At 42.0% G+C, this 18,060-nt stretch overlaps 1 non-coding gene across 2 annotated transcripts in view; it reads left to right on the plus strand.

Moving 5' to 3' along the window:
- The first annotated feature begins 6,211 nt into the window (after window positions 1-6,211).
- LOC100344325 (uncharacterized) overlaps window positions 6,212-18,060 on the plus strand; it is a 46,842-nt gene continuing 34,993 nt past the window's right edge. The window contains exon 1 of one of the 2 annotated variants that reach the window (XR_011381981.1): window positions 6,212-8,968. This is a non-coding gene — a transcript (uncharacterized protein). The remainder of the gene's footprint in view (window positions 8,969-18,060) is intronic. The other variant, XR_011381982.1, reaches the window with a different exon arrangement.

Genomic DNA, 18,060 nt, shown 5'->3' on the forward strand with positions numbered 1-18,060 from the left:
CTAGGCAGCTGGTGGCAGAAAGACAGGCAGATGAAGAAGAGCTCTTCAGGTGTTGCCCAAGGGAAAATGTGGTTCTCAGGAAAATAATCAGATAGCAGGCAGAAGAGGGAAGCTCCTCTATATAACAAAGGAAGGTGAGAGGGAAGAGACCAGATGGGCCAGGGCCTTAGTGTGCACAATCTTAAGAAGGGAGGCTTGATGTTGCAGATAAATCTCTTGATTTCCTTGAAAAGAAGTCAGTTTTGTGAAGGTCCATGTTTGTGAGAGTGATCATAGCACAGAAAAGTTTCCTCCATCTTTTCTACAAAATCTCTTGGTAACCCAACATTGCTCAGTGGTGCATTTGGCATGGCAATTCTGAACTGGGTTAGCATCAATGACTTCATAAGTGAGTGGATTCTGCTGATTATTTCACTATTTCCTGAAATGTGAATGACAAATACAATCTCCTTTAACCACGCCCAACCTATGCTTTCCACAGATATGCATCCTTTTGTCCTTTGCTTAAGTCTGTATGTCCTTAGAGGTTAGAATGAAACATTTCTTTCTTTAAGCCATCTTAAGGAGCTTCACTCTCAAAATGATCTCTCTTGTTATTGTTTATTATTAGTCATGTGGACTGGTTTCCTTCCTGTTTCTCCATAGAATTGGTTGCACAATTTTGTCTGATGTCCCCACGTTCTGGACACTCACTGAGGGCCAGGCTTACTTTTTCAACTCATTATGCTATCATCACAGGTCAGCAGTGTGTCTACACAGCAGAAAGAGTGTTGATTCTAAAGAGGGAGTTGATTAAGCTAGAGAAACCTTGCAAAAGATTATGAGAAAATGAGCAGGGAATATTTGTTTCAGAGAAGGTTCCCATCATTTGGCAAAGCCATGGCTAGGATGAGGAGAGCACGCCAGAGGGAAGCAAAAAACCTTACATAAAACCTCTTGATAAATATTCCCTTCTAAACATGTACATCAATAGCCTACGACTTCTCTTCTTTTTTTCACTTGTGAGTCAGAGAGACAAAGATAAATGGAGGTACCATCTGCTGGTTCACTCCCTAAATGCTTACAATGGCCCTTGTGGAAGGGGATGGGGCAAAGCTGGAATCTAGGAACATATTCTAGATTTTCCCTATGGGTTCTGGGAAGCAACTACTGAGCCATCACTTGCAATCTCCTAGAGTTCACTTCAGTGGGAAGCTGAAGTCAGGAGCTGGAGCTGGGGTCCAATTCAAGCACTGAGGTGGGACAGGGAGTCTTGACTGCTAGGCTAAAGATCTGCTTCCCTAAGATATTTCAGTATACTTCCTGATGCAAGTGGCTGGTATTCTGATATAGGGATCATGGGATAAGTTCAAAGGGAAGACACTAGCAATGTCCAGGCCGTCACAGATGTTTCTGTCACCCATGCAGACTGACAGTAATCACCAGTTCCTTGGAAGGAAATTTAGTCTGCTATAGGCACTCAGAGTATACCCCATACAATAGCTATTATGCAAATTACACTCTGCTGTGTATTCATGATGACGCATAGTTCTGATCTCCCTCTAAGTCACTTATCGTTCTTATAATGTTCTGTTGGTATTGTTTATACAGATACTGATGGGGTACACATTATGAATGGTAAACTCAATATAGTGATGTCTAGAATGGGCTAAGGCAGGAAGGTAACACATCTTGGAGAATTTTATCTTAAAAATGTTTGTGTCTGTGTGTAATCCTATATAGAGTTTTGATGGAAACAAAAGGGATTGGGATCAGGTCAGGAAGAAAGAACTGATCATGTTGGAGAAGCAAATCTCATGTAGCATTAAGTTTTTGTCATACCAATGAGTATGATAAGTTTATATTTGATTTTGAAAATATGTGGGCACCTGAGAGGTCATAGGTGGTAGTGGTAGCAAACAGGTGTTCTCACAACAGAAAATTCAAATGGCCTTTCCTAAATCAAGTCAAGTAGTCGGCAGCAATACGGAACCAACAAATGAATTGGTTAGAAATTTAGAAATTTCAATAACTAACCATGCACTCACTAAGATGACACACAGTGTCCCCCCCCCCCCTCCTCTTAAGTTACCTTTTTGTTGGCAGCATTTTCCTTGAGATGCTTGCCACAGTGAGATGTTACCCTGGAGAATTATCAAGGTACTTGGGACTTTAGAAAACTGATTTGTCAGGCAACTGAGAATTAACTATCTCTAGTGTTCAGATTCCTGTTCGCCAAACGTGAAGCTGACATATAGACACAGAATGCAAATTCAAATTTATCCATCTACAGTGGAAGATGTCACAGGAGCCAAAACAGTCAAGTGCTCAGCACATCCTCTCCCTGTAGGTTCCCTGTAAGGGAAGCCAAATTCTAATCAGGAGACCAGCTAGTGTGGCATGAGAACACAGTGTGTGTTTGATGAACTTCAGTGCTTTTGGCAACAGGCTAAACTAGCTTATTGTTTTCACTGCCACAAAAGAAAGATCTTGACAAGGGACCACAGTTTTATGTATCCACTACCAGCCCTGTCACTTCTTAAAGCTTCTTTGATTAACAGCTCCCATGTACCTGTTTGTCTTTTTAAGTCTTTGGTAACTCACCAGACACACTTGGGTCAAAATATTCTTTCTTTAGTTATTTTAAAAACTCCATCCAATCCTGTAGGCATAGGTCCTTACTGGGACCTTGAAGACTGTGATAACTTTTTAGAATTAATCATATATATATATATATTTGTTTTTATTAGTGATTAATTTTATCTTCTGGAAAATTAGGAAGAAATCCTATCTTTGGTGGTAAGAAAATGATGATTTTATTGAAGATGATGGATGAGAGTGACAAAAATGATATTGGGGGCTGCAGGAGATTTCTAGTAGGAGGAAAGCCAGCTTCTGTTTGAGGTGGGAGGATTTAGAGGCAAGATCACTCATAACAGTCCAGCCTGGACAGCAATAGCTACTGATCCACTTGTGTGAAGAGTTTACATAGAACACATCAGTACTTAAACTGACGGCAGTGGACTAGCAGCATAGTGTGTAGTGGTGGGCAAAGTGTGCAGGGGTTAGGCCAACATTGGGATACTTGCATGTCATATTTCAGTGCTTGGATTTGAGTCCCAGCTCCACTCCTCATCCAGCTTCCTGCTGATGAGGCAGCAGGTTAAAGCTCAAGACCCGAGTCCCTGAAACTCACTTGGAGACCTAGACTGAGTTCTGGGCTCCTGGTTTTGGCTTGGCCCAGCCATATTTGCAGGGGATTCTTTCTCTGCTTTCCAAATATAGAAATAAAAACATTAGAAACAAAGCCAAAACTGCCACCACCACTACGACGACAAAACCAATTCGCTATAGTGATGGATCTCCTCTGGTGATGACAAGATGGTACAGGGCAGACCTACTGCAGACTAAACTCATGGATATAACTGAGACTCAGAACAGGCAGATGCAGGATATGGGCTTGGAAATTCTGTGAAAAAAATCTAGCTTTGGTCTAGCTGATGAAGCAAGTACAGAACATGAAATTTACACTCTAGTTCTTGATGTCTTGTCTACCTCACTTTTTGATAAAAAAAACATATTGGAGGATGGAAATTATTTTTCTTTTAAAGGCTTAGCTAGTATTTTTGTTTTAAAAATTGTATTTACTGAGTGTCAGCGCCGGTGTACTAGGTTAATCCTCTGCCTGCTGCACTGGCATCCCATATGGGCTTTGGTTCTAGTCCTGGTTGCTCCTCTTCCAGTCCAGCTCTCTGCTGTGGCCCGGGACTGCAGTGGAGGATGGCCCAGGTGCTTGGGCCCATGCACTCGCGTGGGAGACCAGGAAGAAGCACCTGGCTCCTGGCTTCAGATCAACACAGCTCCGGCCATAGCAGCCATTTTGGGAGTGAACCAATGGAAGGAAGACCTTTCTCTCTGTCTCTCTCACTGTCTGTAATTCTACCTGTCAAATAAATAAATATTTTAAAAAAATTGTATTTAGTTATTTATTTGAAAGATAGACACACACACACTGTCGCTCCCCCTCTTCATGGAGGAACGACACTAAACCCTGCCTAGGCTTCATATCTGAGTCACGGCACCATTATGTCGCTCCCCCTCTTCATGGAGGAACAACACAGGACCCTGCGCTGTTCTTTCGTCTGCTCGGCCCTCCCCGGGTTTGCTGCTGGTTCTTCCCGGGTTGGCTACTATCCCTTCCACCTCCGTGGAAGGGCAGTTCCCCCTGGCCACATTCCCCACTTCCGCAGGGGAGCGGCACACCGCCGGCCGGCTTTCTGGGGGCTGCACAGGTGTTCCCCTTAGATGTTCCCCTTAGATGTTCCCTGTGCATGCCGTCTCTCTCCTCCTTTATAGTCCTCCTCCACCAATCCCAACTCGGCTGCCCACACGCCGAGTACGCTGCTCTCCTCCAATCAGGAGTAGGTCCTACAGTTTATTGGTTGAACTGGAGGCAGCTGCGTAGAAGCTGTTTTCTCCTCTCCCAGCGCCATATTGTGGGAGAGCAGATGCATAGAATAAGTCTTAATTCCAGTAACTCAGTCTAGTCCGGATTGCTCCCCACACACACACATACACACAAACAAAATAAATCTTCCATCTACTGATTCATGCTCCAAACAACTGCTATAGGGAAAAGGGGCACAGAGCAGAGAGTAGACAGGATGTGAACTCACAGCTTAAACAGATTTATTCAGGGAAAATAAATAAATTTGCAGAAGTGGGTGACCAACTACCAGTGTGCACACAGATGGAACAGTCCTCAGCAGATTGGGCCTTTTTATATCTTAGGGTGGGCTGGGGGTTCATAGTGGAGGTGGGGGTAAAAGATGCAGGTGAGTTTCTCTATAGGTGCCTTTCAACTTTGGTGCCTGCTTTCAGAACTGGAGAAGAATGCCAGGGGAGGGGTGGGAACAACACAGGGTGTGAGACTGAATTGGTCTCTAGAAGGATGCAGGCATAAGGGGAAAATTCTGGATTTCAAGGGATGTAAGGGTAAGGGGTAAATTCCAATTTTATCTACTTTCTTTTTTTTTTTTTTTTTTTTTTTTGACAGGCAGAGTGGATAGTGAGAGAGAGAGAGAGACAGAGAGAAAGGTCTTCCTTTTGCCGTTGGTTCACCCTCCAATGGCCGCCGCGGCCGGCGCGCTGCGGCCGGCGCACCGCGCTGATCCGATGGCAGGAGCCAGGAGCCAGGTGCTTTTCCTGGTCTCCCCATGGGGTGCAGGGCCCAAGCACCTGGGCCATCCTCCACTGCACTCCCTGGCCACAGCAGAGGGCTGGCCTGGAAGAGGGGCAACCGGGACAGAATCCGGCGCCCCGACCGGGACTAGAACCCGGTGTGCCGGCGCCGCTAGGCGGAGGATTAGCCTAGTGAGCCACGGCGCCGGCCCCAATTTTATCTACTTTCAAGCAAGGAATTAGAAAGGCTGAGACTTATGTCCTTGTTCCATCACCTGCAATAGCCAGGGCTGGGGCATGCTCAAGTCAGAAGCCAGAAACACAATCTGGTTCTCCTAATTGTGCTTCTCAAACCCAGATACTCCCATTTGCAACCACTTTTCAAGAGGTTTCGCAATTGCTATGTCAAATTGGCTCAGAGAAATGGAGAGTAAGCAAGTTTGACACAGAAACAACTGAGAGTTACCCTTTTTGAAGTCCTTTTTGAAATCAGTCATGATTTATTTTAATTATTTTCAGTGAAGCATATGTATGTTTCTACAAGAATCTTGTAGAAAAATCAATGGATGACAGTGGTAGATAGAAATCAAAGGGAAAGTACATTCTTTGCATTATGAAAGAGATGCATATGCTTGACACTATCTCAATAATTTTGCCAGCAGGCTTCTCTCTCCTCTCCTCTCCTCTCCTCTCCTCTCCTCTCCTCTCCTCTCCTCTCCTCTCCTCTCCTCTCCTCTCCTCTCCTCTCCTCTCCTCTCCTCTCCTCTCCCCTCCTCTTCTTTTTTCTTTTTTCTTTCCTGCAGCAGTAAAATCATCCATTCTGAGCTCTAGGGTGAGAAGTACTAAGAGGTCTATGGTTTCTGACACTTTCAAGAGTCCAGAAGATTCTTAGTTTTAAAAACTTATTTGAGTCCGGCACTGTGGCTCACTAGGCTAATCCTCTGCCTGCAGCGCCCGTACTCTGGGTTCTAGTACTGGTTGGGGCGCTGGTTCTGTGTTCCATCTGTTCCATCTGTTGCTCCTCTTCCAGTCCAGCTCTCTGTTGTGGCCCGGGAAGGCAGTGGAGGATGGCCCAGGTGCTTGGGCCCTGCACCCGCATGGGAGACCAGGAGGAGGCACCTGGTTCCTAGCTCCTGGCTTCGGATCAGCGCAGTGCGCCAGCCATAGTGGCCATTGGGGGTGAGGGTGAACCAACGGAAGGAAGAGCTTTCTCTCTGTCTCTCTCTCTCACTGTCCAACTCTGCCTGTCAAAAAACAAAACAAAACAAAACAAAACACCTTATTTGAGAGGCTCCACTTCCAAGCCTCAATTTATTGAAATAGCTATAAAACTCATTGATTTCATTCTAAACATATACAACATGAATATCTCAGAAGCTTGACACAGGAGGGGCCTGTATTTCCTTTCCTCCTTCCTCTAATTTATTAAGAAAAATAATAGGTAACGAATACAGAATAATTCCTTTGATAGTAACAAGTATGCATGATTTTCCTCTCAAAATCGTGGGTGGGATTATAATTACTTGTAGACTTCTTAATTGTTCTCTGCAATGTTACACCAGAGAGGAATGACTTAGTAGGAGTGTGAGGTTGGTGGAGAGAAGGAGGGGTGAACTTGAGGCATGTGCTTGTTGACTTAAATCACATGAATACAACTTTTTTTGTGGCCATGATGGTTGGTACCTCTTATTTGTAGTGTGGAAGTTCAAGAATACAACTAAATTAGTTTAACATCAATTTTGAAAGATTACTTTGGCCTGCATTTAATCTGAGATTCATCAGTAAAAAGGAAACCACATCATGAGTATTGTAAGTCTATTTTTGTTGTTGTTGTTGTTGTTGACAGGCAGAGTAGACAGAGAGAGAGAGAGAGAGAGAGAGACAGAGAGAAAGGTCTTCCTTTACCGATGGTTCATCCCCCAATGGCCTCTGCGGCCGGCGCGCTGCGGCCAGCAGCCAGGAGCCAGGTGCTTCTCCTGGTCTCCCATGCGGGTGCAGGGCCCAAGCACTCGGGCCATCCTCCACTGTACTCCCGGGCCATAGCAGAGAGCTGGGCAGGAAGAGGAGCGACCGGGACAGAATCCGGTGCCCCGACCGGGAGTAGAACCTGGTGTGCTGGCGCCACAGGTGGAGGATTAACCCAGTGAGCCGCGGCACCGGCCATGTAAGTCTATTTTAATATTGAAACTATAAACTGAAAAACTGATTTGATGCATCATTTAGTTGCAGTTAAATTTATCCTTAATAATTTACTCATTGGTAATGAAACTAGAAAAAACAAATGTTACACAAGGCTGGAATGTCACATTTTCTAAAAAAAAACCCTTCAGTTAAAAAGCAAATACATATTATATGAACATGTAAAATAAAATATTATAGAAAGATTAATTATATGCTATTATTTATTTTAATATAAAGTTAGAAAAAGCAAAAGGATTCAAGTTATAATCAAACATTGGATATCATTTAATTTTAAACTCCTTTACTCAGAAGGATGCAAACCATGAATAACATTCAATGTATAAAAATAGATGCTGTTTTTGTGTTAACTAGCATTAACAGTTAAATAAGGGCAAAGACATAAAATGTTTGCATGCGTTTATTAGAAATCTGACACCAGATGCCAGGGAAATGCTCTGTGAGACTTCCTAACCAAAGAAGTAGTAGTAGTAATTTCTCCTGTTCAGGGTTGACTTTTGGGGTCTATTACTTATATTTGTTCTGAAAAGTCAGGTGATAGGGAATGGAATAGTGAGTTGTCCAGGGTATAGTTCTTTTTTTTTTTTTTCTTATTAAAGACTTGTTTATTTATTTGAAAGGTAGAGTTACAGAGGCAGAGAGAGAGGTCTTCCATCCTCTGGTTCACTCACCCAGATGGCTGCAGTGGCCAGAGCTGGGCCAATCTGAAGCCAGGAGCCTGGATCTTTTTCCAGATCTTCCATCTGGAAGTGGGTGTAGGGTCACAAAGTCTTGGGCCATCTTCTACTGCCTTCCCAGGCCATAGCAGAGAGCTGAATCCGAAGAGGAGCATCTGGGACTTGAACTGAGTTGAACTGGATGCCAGCACTGCAGGCGGCAGCATTAACCACTACATCACAGTGCTGACTCCCAGGGTACAGTTCTTGGTGGGTGAAGACAGCTAGCCTGCAGTGGAGTTAATATACACAAAATCAGGAACAGGGAGGATTTCACGAATTCCATGCTGTTCAAGAACTCCTAACCATTTCTACTCCTGGTTTATTTTATATGTTCCATCAGTTCCATGAATCAATATATCTCAGTTTTTTACTCAAGCTGCTTGGATTTCTGTTAGCAATAACCATATCACTGCCAATGCTTATCTCTTTACCCCACACTGGGATTTTGGTGGCTTTGCTACTCTGTTGCTGCTCTCCGAGCTCTAACATGCTCTTTCAGAGCACTTCTGACCTATTCTCTGGATGCTTCTCCTGGTTGGCTCTCCAGATAAGATGGAATCACTCCACTGTAGAGAGAACTGCCACCTTGAGTAGCAGAAATGACGATGTCTTGCTTACAGAAACAGATCCTCTGTATAGCTGCTCCTGAGTCCAGGGGGAGGCAAACTCCAATTCCGGGAAATGGCAGCTTCCTTTGAGATTACTCATCACTGGGGATTGTTAGTTAATAAAACGGAAGGTGTGTCCAGGCTCGTCTGCTCAGGCAAAGATGAAGCAAGAGGAAGCTAAATTGCTCTGTCTGAAAAGAGAAGGAATGAAATTTCAAACTGGACGCCAGCAGAGTGAAGCCACAGGGTTTAACATCACATCTTTGAGCAACCGAGCAACCCGTAAGTGACTATACCAAGAGAGAGAGCCAGGCTTCCTGGTTTTACAAATAACTGATGTTTTGAGTCAACAGGAATTTTGTGTCATGCTCAAGGAGGGAAAGCTAAGCTTGATCATGTTAATTTTATCATGTTCATTAGATTCACCAATGCAGCTTTTCTGGGGTCTGGAAATGTTTTGCATCTTCAACTGGACTAAGGGATGACTTGGACAAGCAGGCTGCATCCTGTAGCCACCACAGTAGTAAGAATATCATTCCTTCAGGGTCATCTTGTTACTTCCTGAAAATGATTTCTGCTTGTATTTATTGCCCATTTTATTGGGTTTAGGTTCCCAAACTCAAATTAAAAGCTACACGCTTATCATTTAAATCTTCCATTCCTGACTTGGGATGTAGCAACGTGAGCACTCAGGTGGAGGGAGCTTGGGCACACGTTTAGCCCAAGGGCACTGAATAGTAGCTCATTCCTGCATAGAGCTTTTTGACCTCTGAAAGGAATAATGGATTTTTAATATTTATTCATTTTTTGTTACTCTAAGATTTAAAATCTAGGCTGGTACAATCCACATTGTCTCTAAGTTACAGGCAATAGACTACTTCCATTTTAGACATACAGAAAATACACTGTAAAATCCCACAGGGCAAACCAAAAGAGTATGGAGGTTTATTCTAACACCTCCTGAGGCAAAGATAGATAAGAATTTATTTAATTTTAATTTTTTTTGATTCAGTATTTTATTTGAAAGGCATGGCTGGAGAAAGAGAGAGAGAGAGAGAGAGAGAGAGAGAGAGAGAGAAATCTCTGCTATTGTAACTCCCCAAATAGTTACAATGACCAAGGCTGGGTCAGGCTGCAGCCAGGAGCCAGGAGTTTTATCCAGGTCTCTCACAAGGGTGGCAGGGGCCCAAGCACTTGTGTTATAGGTGAAACAATGGCAGAGAAGTACCACCTCAGAGATCTTTGTCTCAGGTGAAAGAAGAATTTCCACAGGGACAAGGCAGAGGGAAAAGCAAGGTTAATTTAAGACAGAAACCCCTGCCACAGTGGCCAGGAGGTGGGTTCCAAGAGAGGCAGACCCCCCTGAATTGTGAGGATCTGAGTCTTTTAAGCCCACTTTTGGGGGGAAAAACAGAATAGCAGCTAACAATCAGTTAGAAGGTGAGGACAAACCCATCAACAGTCCAGGTTTGTAATCTTGCCTGTCTTGTCTAGCTTGCTCATGGTAACAGAAAGAACTGTCAGAAGAGTGGAATTACCACTCTTTCATTATTCTCATGATAAGACTAGAAGCTTCTAAGGAGTGGGATAGGCACTTTGATCTTGCTAAAGATAGCTTTTGGGGGAAGCAAGAATTTTGCACCCTCTTAAAGGGACTTTCCGTATTTTCTGGGAACCAACCTAATAGCTTATTAACCTGCGTGACTCCTCATTCTTGGGTTGGGCCATCTTCCATTGCCTTCCCAGGTGCACCAGCAGAGAGCTGGATCAGAAGTGGAGCAGAGGCTCATATGGAATCAACTCACTGTACTGTGACATGGGCCCCCTTTTGTTTTTGTTTTAAAAGTATGTGTGTGGGGGAGGGGGTGGGGCTGAGTTGGGAATAAGGCTAACAGGCAGTAATACCATACCTTTAATTAAGAGGAGATCTGCAATGCTTTTCAGCTCCATTTCTTTATTAGAAAATACTTTTGTTGCAATCTGGTTGGTTGGTTATTGATAGAAAACTTCGACTGATTTTGCTTCTGCTTTTGTTTTAGAATTTCAGAGTTGAAACTTTTAGCAATGTAAGAAACTTGGGTTTTAACTTGAGGAAAGTAGTGCTTATTCCCTGGGATGTTTCCTCATGATGATAAATGATATTTATTTAGTTTTCACACATTGAATTACATTTTTTTTTTTACTGAGGGAGCAATATTTTTCCCCTTTGATAGGTTTTTCCTAAAGATAAATCTGTGCCTTAATTTAATCCTTTAATACACTTTCTAGCTGTGAATAATGCCATTTTTATGAATTTTACATTAGTTCAAAGAGATCTTGAGCTGCCTAATCATTTCTATAAATTCCAGTCTTTTTAGGTTTCTGTGCCACACTTTTGAACACAATTTAATAGGGGTAAAAATGCTATTCTACAGTTTTTATATGATGACTCCTGAACTTTATATAGTTTAGAAATACATGCAAGCCAATCCATGGAACCAGTGCTACAGCCTAGACATTGTGGTTAAAGCCTGTAAAGTGAAGCAGAAGGGGCAAAATAACAAGGAGCACAATGCAAGGCTTCCTTATTGAGAGGTCCACACACAAAATGCACTGTTAAGCTTTAGTGGTAATGAATTCCAGTATTGATTGTAGGACCATTTGAGGTTTCTTGTTTTTTCTTTTTCCCCAAGTAATACTTTTTCTAATTTTCTTGCTGTGTTCTTCATGCAAGGATACCAAAAAATATAGCTTGAACAGTTCTTAAAGATATTCACAAGATCAACTTTGCTGAAATGATCCTTCCTAAATCCAAGCTTCATGTGGGAACAAGGTTCTTGTAAGAAAGGAGGGAGTGGGAGTGGGAAGGGGGTGCAGTACTGTACTCAGAGGACAGTTGCTATCTGGAACAGAAAGCATGCCTCTGGGAAAAGAGAGGGTTGGATGAAGATTTCCTTTCCCCCTATTTTATTTTATTTAGAAGGATTTCAGATGAACATGCAATTCTTGCACACTTTCATGGGGAAAGAAGTGGAATATTTCAACACATACATACATTGTAAATGGAACCCAGCAGGCTATTGGCATCCCCCAACCCTGAGCACCACCACCCATCCTCCTCCTTTGGAGACCACTAGGTCCTCTCCTCCAGCTCTTTATCTAACACACTGTTGTAATCTGTAGTTGCTCCTCTGTGCTGGAAACACCAGAGCCTGCTACTTCTGTTTACCTGTGTTCTGGTGACCTTTGTCCAGCCTCCCTCCACACCTCCAGCCTCTTTGATGTGGAATCTTAGGGATTGTTTGACATGAACCTTCAATAATCCTACCCAAGTCACCGCTTCCTCAGTGCTATTGTATTACTTCCAGAAGCTGGTAAAAGGGCTATGTTCTGAGTTAAAGTTATACAGAGGTTAAAAAAAGAGAGATATGCTTAGCAGCAGGATTATCTAAAATTTCTTTTAATCCTAAAACTATACTTTTTAGTACATGAAAATAAACAGTGAAAATCAGGCTTTACCTAATTAAAAAATACAACTGGAAACTAAGTGGTACACTGTCTGCAGATAACATGAACAGAAACATAATCCAGTCAAAAAAACTAATTAAAGTAAATCAAATTGATACTGTAAACAATGTTGACTGTGTGTGTGTGTGTGTGTGTGTAGTGGGGACCAACTTTTAATCATGACACATCCAAAATCCTCTTCTCTGTTCCTTTGTTTACCAGTGTCTTCCCTATCTTGTGACTATTAAGAAACCAGTCTCTCTATTTCTTACTCTATAACTGCCATCCCCATCTCACTCGCTGTTCCCAACCTGAACCTTCTTTACACAGTAAATAACAACAGCTATTTCTTAAACATCTGCAATCTATTAAGCATCAGCTTGAAAGATGAGGATCTATGTGTGGATAAAATAGAGAAACAGTACCAATTCTCATGATCCTCTGTTCTTTGTTCTAGTAAAGAAAGCAGACAGGGGCCAGTGCTGTGGTGCAGTGGGTTAATCCCCTGCCTTTGGTACCAGCATTCCATATGGGTGCCAAGTTGAGTCCCTGCTGCTCCTCTTCTTATCCAGCTCTCTATTATGGACTGGGAAAGTAGTAGAAGATAGCCCAACTGCTACGGCCTGGGAAAGAAGAAGATAGCCCAAGCAGTTGGACTCCTGCACCTACGTGGGAGACCTTGCAGAAGCTCCTGGCACCTGGCTTTGGATTGGCCCAGCTCTGGCCATTGTGGCCATTTGGGGAGTGAACCAGTGGATGGAAGATCTTTCTCTCTGTCTCTCTCTCTCACTGTCTATAAATCTACCTGTCAAATAAAAAAATATAAAAAAGAAAGCAAACAGTAACAGTCTCAAATACATTATCTGTGTAATATGACAGAAGATCTTATAGATTATAAGACCAAAAATAGTAATAGACAGCAATGCCTGTTGAAGGTGGTGGCAGCTGGCAAAGTTCTCATGGAGAATAAAAACGTTAAGGAAGGGAAGAAGCAAGCCTTGAAGGTGTATCACTATAGGGGAGGACATTTCTTGCTAAGGGGGTAGCAAGAGCGAAAAATCTGCCTGTGGAGTACTTCTGGCAAGTTGAAGAGAGCGAAAACAAGTCTGTGTGATAAAAGGATAGCATACATTGAGGCAGGAGTCAGAGAACACGTGTGATGTTACATGTACGAGAAAAGTTCTCTTTTACTCCACATGAGTTGGAGATCTTTGGGAATTTCTGAGTAAAGAAGTGACATTATCAGATTATATCTTTTTTTTTAAGATTTATTTATTTACTTGAAGGGCATAGTTACAGAGAGGAAGAGAGAGAGAAGAGTTCTTTCATCCGCTGGTTTATTCTCCAAATGGCCACAACTGTTGGAGCTGAGACAATCCAAACCCAGGAGCTTCTTCTGGGTGTCACATGTGGGTGCAGGGGCCCAAGCACTTGGACCATCTTTCACTGCTTTCCCAGGCCATCAGCAGGAAGCTGGATCAGAAGTGGAGCAGCCCACTCCAGTTGGTGCCCCTATGGGATGCTGGCGGAATGGAGTTGAAAGCTTATTCAGGACTCCAGATAGTCTGAGGCCATAGCCAGGGACTCTATTTTTATACATTAAATATTTAATTAGAATTTTTCTGAGCATGTCATTACTAAATAGGGACAGGGGGGAGGAGAGTTTTGGATCTCTTTGGAAAGCTAAAGATGGGGTAAGGAAGCTGCCAAAGGAGGAAGCTGTCATAGAATTAGGAGATCATTCAAAATGGGTCAACTCTTAGGAAGAATTGGAAGCAATCAGATGCAGACAGTTTTCATAGCCACTCTTTGCTAAATATTCTGAATTGGGGTCATTAGTGGTTATTAGTGATGAAGAGTTGATCTAGAATTCAATCACTGAATCAGAGAGCTTAACAAAATAGCTAGAGAATTTGGATTTGATTTAAAATTCAAAACTATTTAAAAATATTACATACAGATACACATACATATATATATGCCCGTATCTAATTTACATACATGTAAATAAATGCACATTATGTATAAGACATAAGTGCATAAAATATATAGATAAAAATTTAATAGAACTATGCATATGCATACACACAAAAGTAATTCAGAAACTCATGGAAAAAAGAAATTAAAAAATGGGTTTATTTTGGTATAAAAATTCAAAATCCACACTAGTTTATTCATAATACTTATTATTATTATTGAAGGTCCCTTGTATACATGGATTTCAAAAATTTTTCCACCTAACTAAGTTTATCTTTTAAATACATTTTATTTAAGAGAGTCTCCACATTGATAAAACCCAGGACTAAAAAATTCTAAGTCCATCTCTGCATCTGACCACTTTAAGCATGAGAGCACCCAGTCTAGTATGATAATCTAGTCTAGTACAACACTTGCATAATCACAATGTTGTCTGGCATAATATAAAACCCAAACTCATTCCATAGTCTGTCCTCTCCCAGTTCAGGTCCTAATTGGGTTTTGATGGTCTCTATGGGCACTGCTGCCTTCTCCAGTCTTCGCTCTGCTTTGTCTTTCTGGATGGCTTCTGTTCTTGACATCTCTAAGGCTGGGCTTTAGGGCAACAGTCTTAGGGGCTGGTGCAGGTCCCTGGAGTGGTTTCTGCTGGGCACAGCATGGGATCTCAGACCGACTCCTTTGTTCCTGTGTGATGCTTCACAGAATTCCTTGGCGACCTCTCCTGGAGACTTCTTAGCTGCTGCTCAGCTGATGACAACAATGTATTTCCTGAGCTGGCCACCTGTAACTGACACCTCTGCCTGTGTGCCAATGTCTACCTCTACTGATGTCTCCTGGCCTTTTTATGCAGCTCTCTCTGTAGAATCTTTTTTAAAGGCACACGTTTGCATTTTGAGAAGCTACTCTGGGGGAAGAAATGCAGCTTCACGTAGTGTAACCCCTCTTTTCTTTGGACTTCAGTTTCCATGAGTCTCCCTAAGCCTTTTTCCCTAGTCTTGAGGTTAAGGGGAAGTGCTACATTCCCCCTGGATGCTTGTGGGAGTTCATATAACTGACAACTCACTCTAAAGAAACCTGAGCCCTTCAATCTTTTTCAGGCTGAGGTCAGAGATTGGCTAAAGCTGGTAGGGACCAATTTGGGACTTCTTCCCCTTCAACTCCTTTGAAAATCCTGAAAGAGTATTTTTTTAAAAATTTTATTGAAGGTAAACAAATTTTATGTATTTCTTAGATCAGTTTCAGGAATGTATACAGTTTATACAGTTTCAGGAACCCTTCTTCCTCCTCCCTTTCCTATTCCTATTCTTAATATTTACAAAGATCTATTTTCAGTTAACTTTATACTCATAAGATTAACCCTAGATTAACCTATACTAAGTAAGGAGTGGTTTAAACTATCATCTCTCTTCACAAAGTAGGTGTTGTTGGAGCGTGTTTTATGCTTTACCTTAGAGGGATTATGTTGAAGCAAGAAGAGTGGCATTTAATAACCCGTTACACTCTCAAATTGGAAAATCCAGGAAAACATGGATGGAACCCGTCCAGAAGAATATTTTGGTAAATGGAACCAATATAGGACAATGCCAGGGAAGTCCTGTAATGTGACACCCAAGTTTAGAGGGACAGTTTGGGGCAATGTGTGTTTCAAATAAAACCTTTCCATTTCTGACATGGCAAATGAGGCACGTCCTGAATTAAATGCTCTATAATTACCTTTCCTCATCAAGGTTTGATCTGCAGGTGTGACACTTAAAAAGAGGGTAGGTCTGTGGAAACATAGACTCCAAGAACCAATGGATACTTTTTCATGCTACAAGTGGGTCCAGACAAAGAATCTACACCAGCTTCCTGAAATTTTGTACCATGTTATTTCCTTGGTATGGATCCCACTCTGTAACAAAACCTCTGGGCTTGTGTCATAGCCTAGAAACACCTGGTTGGTATATTTCTTCTAGCCTAAGCTGGCCTTCATGAGGAAATAACATTTTATTTCTAGTTGGAAATAGAAAATTATTAGTTTAAAGTTCATACTGAGTCATTATGATAAAAATGATTACTATGGTAAACTATTTCAATAATATTTATTTATCCATTTGAAAGGCAGATCAACAGAAAGAGAGAGAGAGAGAATCTTCCATTTGCAAGTTCACTCCCTAAATGGGTACAACAGCTTGAGTTGGACCATGCTAGGGCAGGAGCCAGAAACCCATTCAGGTCCTCCACATGATTGGTGGAGGCCCAATGGCTTGAGTCATCTTCCATTGCTTCCCATGGCACATCTACAAGAAGTTGGATTGGAAGTGGAGAGCCGGGACTCAAATATGGGATGCACTGTAATATGGGATGCTGAGGCATGATGCCAGCCCCACAATCTAAATTCTTATATAAATTCTTATGACCTTTGATTATTTGCATTATAATGTACCATTTATTTGTGAATACACGACCTTTGGTTACTTGGGTCTTGATGTGATTTGTTTGTAAATTATCTCCTGTTTCAGAAACTTGGAGATAGAGTAACAAGGGATTCAAATTCACAGATAATCATGTGCATTCTTCAAAATTACTAATATGCTAGGAATTTTTTAACTTGGCCCATCCTGACCAGGAGCCATTAAGTTGTTCAGATGTGTGTGAGAGCCACAAGTAAAAACTGTCAAAAACAATTTTAAAAAGCATATTTTTAGAAGTTGTATCAATGATGAAAAATAATAATTAGAAACATTGTTTTAGATCACTCTTAAATTTACTTTGAGATGTTAATACTTCTCATTTGGCCTCAAATGCATACAATTTCTCATATCTGCAAAAAACCCATGCATATCCATTAGCCACTTTTTGTATTGGGGTGAACATGAATTAGTAGTCCATACTTAAATGCTTAGTTGTCATCAGCTACTTGATTGTGGGTCACTTCTCTTCTTTCTATGTGTTAAGTGGCTGCATAAATATAGCTACACAATCACTTTATTACACATGCCACTGAGCATTCTAATATGGCTAACTGGGTTGGACTTTTAAGAAAATTGCCCTTAAGTTTGTCTTTTTATCTCTTAGAATTAAAATTTTGTTTGGAGTGACTGAACAACTACTTTTCACCTGAGAGTGATAATCGTGCAACCAGCACTAGATATTTTCCTTGTCTGTAGCTGTGTCTGTATAATTGTGTAAGACAGAAGCTATCCAACAGAAAGTCATTAACTGTGCCCTCCATTTTTAGCAATTAAGATTGTTTTCACGCTATAATGAATGTTCATGTAAGCTAAGCTATTTCTTATTTGTATTACCAATTTTAACTCACCTCAAAATTGCAGATACTACATTGATTACTAAATTACCAGATGCTCTCAGCATAAATTGGTATTTATGATAGAATTTTCTATATCATGCAAGTCTTGAAATAAACTCATACAGCACATTTGATACTTTTTGAATAGCACAATCAATAAGAAAAGTATCGGGCCGGCGCCGCGGCTCACTAGGCTAATCCTCCGCCTTGCGGCACTGGCACACCGGGTTCTAGTCCCGGTCGGGGCGCCGGATTCTGTCCCGGTTGCCCCTCTTCCAGGCCAGCCCTCTGCTGTGGCCAGGGAGTGCAGTGGAGGATGGCCCAGGTGCTTGGGCCCTGCACCCCATGGGAGACCAGGAAAAGCACCTGGCTCCTGGGTCCTGCCATCAGATCAGCGGGGTGCGCCGGCCGCAGCGCGCCAGCCGCGGCGGCCATTGGAGGGTGAACCAACGGCAAAAGGAAGACCTTTCTCTCTGTCTTTCTCTCTCTCACTGTCCACTCTGCCTGTCAAAAAAAAAATAAGAAAATTATCATAGGAAGAAAGTATATTACTTAAGCTAATACGTAATTTTACTTTTGTAAATATGCATTTAAACATTGCAATTTTAGAGTTGAAATGGTC

Source organism: Oryctolagus cuniculus, chromosome 14, assembly GCF_964237555.1.
Source record: "Oryctolagus cuniculus chromosome 14, mOryCun1.1, whole genome shotgun sequence".
NCBI lineage: Eukaryota > Metazoa > Chordata > Mammalia > Lagomorpha > Leporidae > Oryctolagus > Oryctolagus cuniculus.